General features: G+C 40.1%; 1 long non-coding RNA gene across 1 annotated transcript; it reads left to right on the top strand.

Moving 5' to 3' along the window:
• Positions 1 to 978: 978 nt before the first annotated feature.
• LOC124650486 lies at positions 979 to 1,920 on the top strand. Its single transcript, XR_006987015.1, has 3 exons — positions 979 to 1,059; positions 1,612 to 1,691; positions 1,789 to 1,920. It is a non-coding gene; the product is annotated as an uncharacterized LOC124650486 (long non-coding RNA).
• Positions 1,921 to 6,199: the final 4,279 nt, after the last annotated feature.

The raw sequence follows: 6,199 nt of genomic DNA, 5'->3' as shown, positions 1-6,199 counted from the left end.
GGAGAAGATGGGCACCACCGCCATGCCTAGAGCAGTTGCCCTAGGATTCCCCATGACGCAAGAGAGGTCCAGTAGCGCCTCACCGCCGACGTAGCAACAGCCGCCGCCAGCAGATCGGCGCCATGGCCACTGCCTCCCCGCACTGCCGCATCAGGGGAGGCCAGGCCGATCACCGCCGCCGTGCCCACCGGTCCGCAGCCGAGGAGAGTCCGCCGCCACCGCCATGCCACCAAGGCTTTGCCTGGCAGCGCCTCGGGCGGCGGCGGCAGGGGAGGAGGGCGCACATGGGAGACGAGGAGGAGCGTCGGCGGCCGACCTGGCGCGGTGCGGCACCACCGCGTGGGTGCGAGAGGGTTAGGGTTAGGCCAGTTCGACAATTTCTAGTGCTATGCTAGACCTCTTAAATATTACTACCTCTGTTTCAAGGAATAAGGCGCCCTCGTTTTACGAGTTTTTTGTTTGACCAAGATACTTTAAATAGATAAAGATTATTTGTATGAAATTAATATCATTAAAAAGTGTTTTTAAATACGAATCCAACGATACTAAATACATATAATATAATCAAGATTTTGTTGCTCAATTTTTATGGTCAAAGTTCGTCTTGAAAAACGCGTGCGCCTTATTCCTTGAAACGGAGGTAGTAAACGATTACAGTTAGGCCATGCCAGGATGCTTGTAACTCCAGTTAACCAAGAGACAGGAAATCAAACCCAAACCTCTAGGTACTCAAGTTTCTTAGTATTCTGTAAGCAGCTGCTGAACCTACTCTAATTTATATTCTTAAGTACACACAATCAAGACAAAGTGATCGGGAGGAGAGAAAAAAAAGGACATAGATTCTCCTCCAGAGAGCCAGGCTAAAAGGGAGCCACCTGTCCGTACCTCCAGCTCAAAGGGGAACCCTCTATACCAATCCATAGATATCCCACTACCCTCTGTTTCCGAGTATAAATATGCACCCAGGTGAGGAGCAGCAAGGAGACGAGCCTTCTCTACCACTAGTACTACATATCTGAAGATTCTGTAAAGATATCTTCGTCCCCAACTCAGCGGCAGGTGAGATCTCTAATGAACTCTCTGTTTCCTTTCTTTCTTTCTTTCTTTCTTTCGGGGCTCTGATGTTCTTCCTGACGAGGCCTCACTTTTTTTTTACTTCATATAGCTAGGTTGCTGATGCTCTCTTATATTTTTGTCACTACAATATAAGCATGTCATAGATTCACAAAATCACAAGTAAGTTCTCTGAACAGATCGATAGTTTATTGGCTATTTGTTGTCTATGTGTAGCTTTTTCGATGTGTTTGTTCTCCATGTTATTACTTATTAGTATGCCTTATAAGACATCCTGATATTCTTCAAGGCATGTAATTTCGTCGAAGCGATTTCTTTCAGCTAAGTGTTGCCTGTAGATATTCTCAGTGCATGTGTAGTTCTTCCAAGTCTCAAACATCTTTGTCTTCTTGATCTTCTAGTACTAAATGGCTGATTGGTTGTTCTTTATATCTTCCCCTCTATTTGTTCTGCATCTAGCATCCTCTTTCTTGCACTGCTGATGAATTGATCGATGACCATGATACACCATGTGCATTTTTCCTTGCCTTGCTGCAGTGTTTCTTCCCAAGATGGCCAGCGATGAGGATTCGCTGGATGATGAAAACCCTGGATCTTGGATCGGTCGCCATAATACTGTAAGTTGTGGGGTGCTACCTTTACTTCCAGAGAGAAAAGAGTGTACTAATGCGCCATTTTTATCTCACTATTTTCTACTCCCTCTCCCCCACCCAGATTGAGAAGAGGGAAGAAGCATCCAACATGTTCTCAGTTCATGATCATCACCAACGAAGAGTATGCCTTGACTTCTTAAAGGAAGAAAATGGCACAAAAACGCCGCCTGTGTGGTGCCAATTACAAGCGAGCACTGCATCATAGCCATAAGATGGTGTTATCCCCACTGAGCTTTCTATTATCCCTACAACTTCACCCATATCCTCAGTCCATTTTCTGGTTACCACTCGTGCCAGAATTAACGTTCTTGACCTTGTAAGGCCTTTTCTTGACCTTGTAAGGCCCTCTCTTCATGTTTCTCTCATCCCCTGGTGTCTCCAACCTCACACTTTCTTCTCCCTTCTATCCCTCCTGAGCTATTTTCATGCATGTTTTGTCTGATAATCTAGATGAGAGATGATGTTGGAATAAAAATCCACAATATTAAGCGCACTTTATTTCCACGAGAAAGGTACTTAATTATGTATATGGCCCAGCTACCAAATATGTAATGACCATATTGATCAATCACCTCACATTTGAACATGGTTGTTTGCTATAGTGGGAGTATAACTTTCTCATGTATTGGTATCCTATATATAAAAGCTATATATGTCGATCTTGCAACTTATGCAAAAGAATGGCTTGTCATACGTAGCTAACTGAGCTTTTAATTCGTAGGTTATCATGTATGGGTTTGTATATATGCATTATGTATGCATGAGAGGAAACAGAGTGCAGGCCATCTTTTGTCTTGTTATCAGGGCCAACATATATGCAGCTTTTCTTATCTTCTCTGGCGAAATCATTTCATTGCATTACCTGCATATATGCAGGCTTTTTTCTGCTGCAGACATTTTGCCCTCTCCACATGTACGTGGCTGTCAAAATGCTCGTGTGGTGTGACACCACCAACTGATCATGCGATATTTTCCGCCAAAAGAAAAGTAAACTGATAATGTGATCTGACTGGATAGTTAGGTTTCAGTATAATACAACATACGATTGACATTCCTCATTCAAAGTACTGCGTGTGATACTTTACAGATAGACATCAACGCTAACGATGCACTTAAAAAACCAACGGTAAAATAGCTAAGGCCAATTTTGCTGGCCATTACAACTCAATGTTGACTAGGATGGACAGCTGAACACAAACATTTTCAGGCATATGCATGGGACGATATGTCCTGGTGATTTTTTCGCTTAGCAACTTTGGAAAGAACTTATTTAAGGTCCGAAACACCATAAAATCGCTTTAGAGCTCGTGCTACAGGTAGCCTTTTATTTTTTAAAAAATTAAAAACGCCACTTCAAAGATTAAAAACAATTTATAAAAAATCAGGATGTAGCCAATGATATAATGTATCATGCCAGGGAATTCCAATGCAAATTCCTTGTATTCATGTGCTACAAAAAAAAAGAGAAATTGTGGACTTCTCAAATGTGCATTGTTCATCTGGGACCCACACTTTTTTTTTTATCATTTTTGTGTATCTTACAATACAAAGTTTTTTTTCCATTGAGAGTTTTGCCCACTTCTAGTATGCATTATTGACTACATCCGGACATATTTGTAAAAACATGGAAATTTTAAATAAGATCTTTTGATTTTGTTTTCAAAAAAAGAAAAAGCTCACCGCTGCTCGCTTCCAAGGATGCTACTTTTTTTAGATGAAGATGCTGCTTCTGAGGCTATGTTTGATTGTAACAATAATACTTTTGTTGCGGCGTTCCTCACACATTTGATCTGTTAGTAACTGAAAAATGTACCTCGTGGCATGGCGAGTCCTATGCGAATAAAAGAAATATATGAACAATAAAATAAGTTTGGAACTTTGTTCACAACAAACCACGTGAGAAGAATATGTACATATGAATGCATTCCTTGAATAGGAAATTGACCCTTCCCCCTTCCCCCCGAGGAGACTGGGAGGGAAACCTGTAAGGGTATATTTTCCCTATGTGTGGTTTTAGTAATTAATGGCATTCTTTATGGACTAATATTTGCATTGTGTTTGTATGAAGGAATATTCCGCAGGTAATGCTCTTAGTCTATGTGTTGGAATCAAGTGTGGATGCCATGAAGATAAAGATATACCTTGGGTATTGGCATCAAGATCATTTATTTGAAGAGAAGACTATTATATGATCAAGATCTTGAGAGTTTGATTCAAGACAAAATTGAAGATATGGCTCTAACCAGGTGTCATGATAGTCTCATGATTTGAGATATGGGTGACCATCAAATGAAGATTTTTCTTTATGTACCTCAAGATATATATTATGATAGACCATGCAGAGATACAAGGTTGACCAATACTAAGGGTGACGAGTGAATTCAAGTTGGTCAACACATGAAGCATAAAGAATGTACGACTTTGGATCATGTGATCTTGTGGTAGGTTAAGCTTTCTCAATTATGCTTTTGTGAACTAACCTATGATATATGTGTGTTTGTGTTGTCAATGTGGGTTAGGTATGTTTCCATGGGCATGCATCAAAAATCAGATCTCATATAGCCCATGCGAGGATAACATCAAGTGGTGATTGTCAACAAGACTGATAAGGACAAGTTCAAGATGAGCATATCGAGAATAGCATGCTTGAATTTTCCATCCATTTGGTGATAATGGAGATGTGAAGACATGCCTTAATGAAGCTATCCCATAGTGGTGTATGGGGAACCAAACTATGTATCTTCACGAAGAAACAATAATCAAGTGAAGCATTTCGGCTTGAATGGAGCTTGAAGCATTGTCATCAACATCAATCGAGACGTGCAAGGAAAAGGTATGGCCTTGCTAGATTACCTTTAACCGGTCTCAAGATGGTTGTTAGGAGACCAGGTTATAGGATAGATAGCCACACTATCAAGAGGAGTTGTATCCCCCTAGCTACAGATTGTATGGAGTACTACATTAGAAAAACAAGACTTCCGAAGATAGAAGATAGACTTTCTATGCTTTTGAACCCATACTTTTATAAAAAATGACATTCATTCTATTTATGAAATTCAGAATTCATACTACCCGGGAAGGAGAGGAGAGAGCTAGCCCCTCGTTCCTCATGCGCATTATCTATTTTTGTCCTGGTTAGTTATAATAGGAGCAATCCAAATAATCTATTCATCTTCAGCTTCTCTTGGTCAATGAACTTTTTTAAAAAAAGAATAGCCTCTTCCTCTGTATCTCACATGGGTTTCATAATTATAGGAATTGGTTCCATAACCAACATTGGACTCAATGGAGCTATTTTACAAATATTATGATATTATCCCATGGATTTATTAGTGCTACACTTTTCTTCTTGTCCGGAACGGCTTTTGATAGAATGCATCTTGTTTATCTCGAAGAACTTGGAGGAATATCTATACCAATGCCAAAAAAAAATACTATGTTTAGTAGCTTTTCAATGGCTTCTCTTGCCTTTTTTGAGGAACTAGGCTTCTCTTGCCTTACCAGGAACCGAAACTATAGCTAGAGCAGCTATGTAGATAGCTGCCAGTAAAGTGCCAATACAAAATCAATTTATTCGATTAGAGATACAGAAACCCCTAAAACTAACGGGTATTGAAGAAAAAATAAAAATCCCTATTTTCCTTCCTAAAAAGACAATATTTCTTTCATCCTTTTGCATTGAAATAACAAAACAAATTGAAATCAAAATAATATGATCCAACCTTAGACCCTCGAGCTATAGGGGAAATACTTTTAAACTTTGGTTGGGTAACTTGATCACGTCATCTTGGGGAGCTCAAATATTTGCATACTTTTGATCTCCTTATTCTTGTTTCTTCTTGGTGTTTCTCTCTGTGAGGTTCTTGAGCTTGTTGCTAGCTGTTTAACAAACCCAAGTTCATCAAGAACGGAATTCGTATACATCTTTTTTCGTGTTTGCAAGGTTGAAGGTTTTATTGGGTTTTATAGTCTCCATTACATAAAGCTTGTAGTTAGATTTTCAAAAAATCCCAAATTTTCTAAAATCATAGTTCATAGGAAAAAGATATAACAATTTTCGTAAACCCAGTTTTCTATTGACGATAATTTCGGCCCGCCGGGCCTAGCACTGGTTTGGTCAATGTTTTGTCAGGCTCTGCACCGGTGCCCGCCAAAACGCTTATGTAAAAAAGTCAGGGTAACTCAGTTTTGCCCCCAGTTGGTCATATTTGCTTCTCCTATAAAGGGGCTTCTTCCCCAATGTTTTCTAGGGTTCTTGAGCACATATTTTACCACCATTTTTGAACCCTTGAGCTTGCTTCCTCTCCCTTCCATCCGATGATTCTTGCATCTTTTTGAGGGCTTTGCGAGACGAGATATAGATCTACAACCTCCACCAATCCATTCCTCCTCTAAGTGAGAGAAACTCTTGGGATCTAGATCTTGAAGTCATTGGTTGACCTCCACCATTGTTTTTCCTCTCCAATTCCTCC

The sequence above is a fragment of the Lolium rigidum genome, chromosome 4 (genome assembly GCF_022539505.1).
Source record: "Lolium rigidum isolate FL_2022 chromosome 4, APGP_CSIRO_Lrig_0.1, whole genome shotgun sequence".
NCBI lineage: Eukaryota > Viridiplantae > Streptophyta > Magnoliopsida > Poales > Poaceae > Lolium > Lolium rigidum.
The sequence above is the reverse complement of the archived record's forward strand: the minus strand, read 5'-3'. Positions and strand labels throughout refer to the sequence as shown.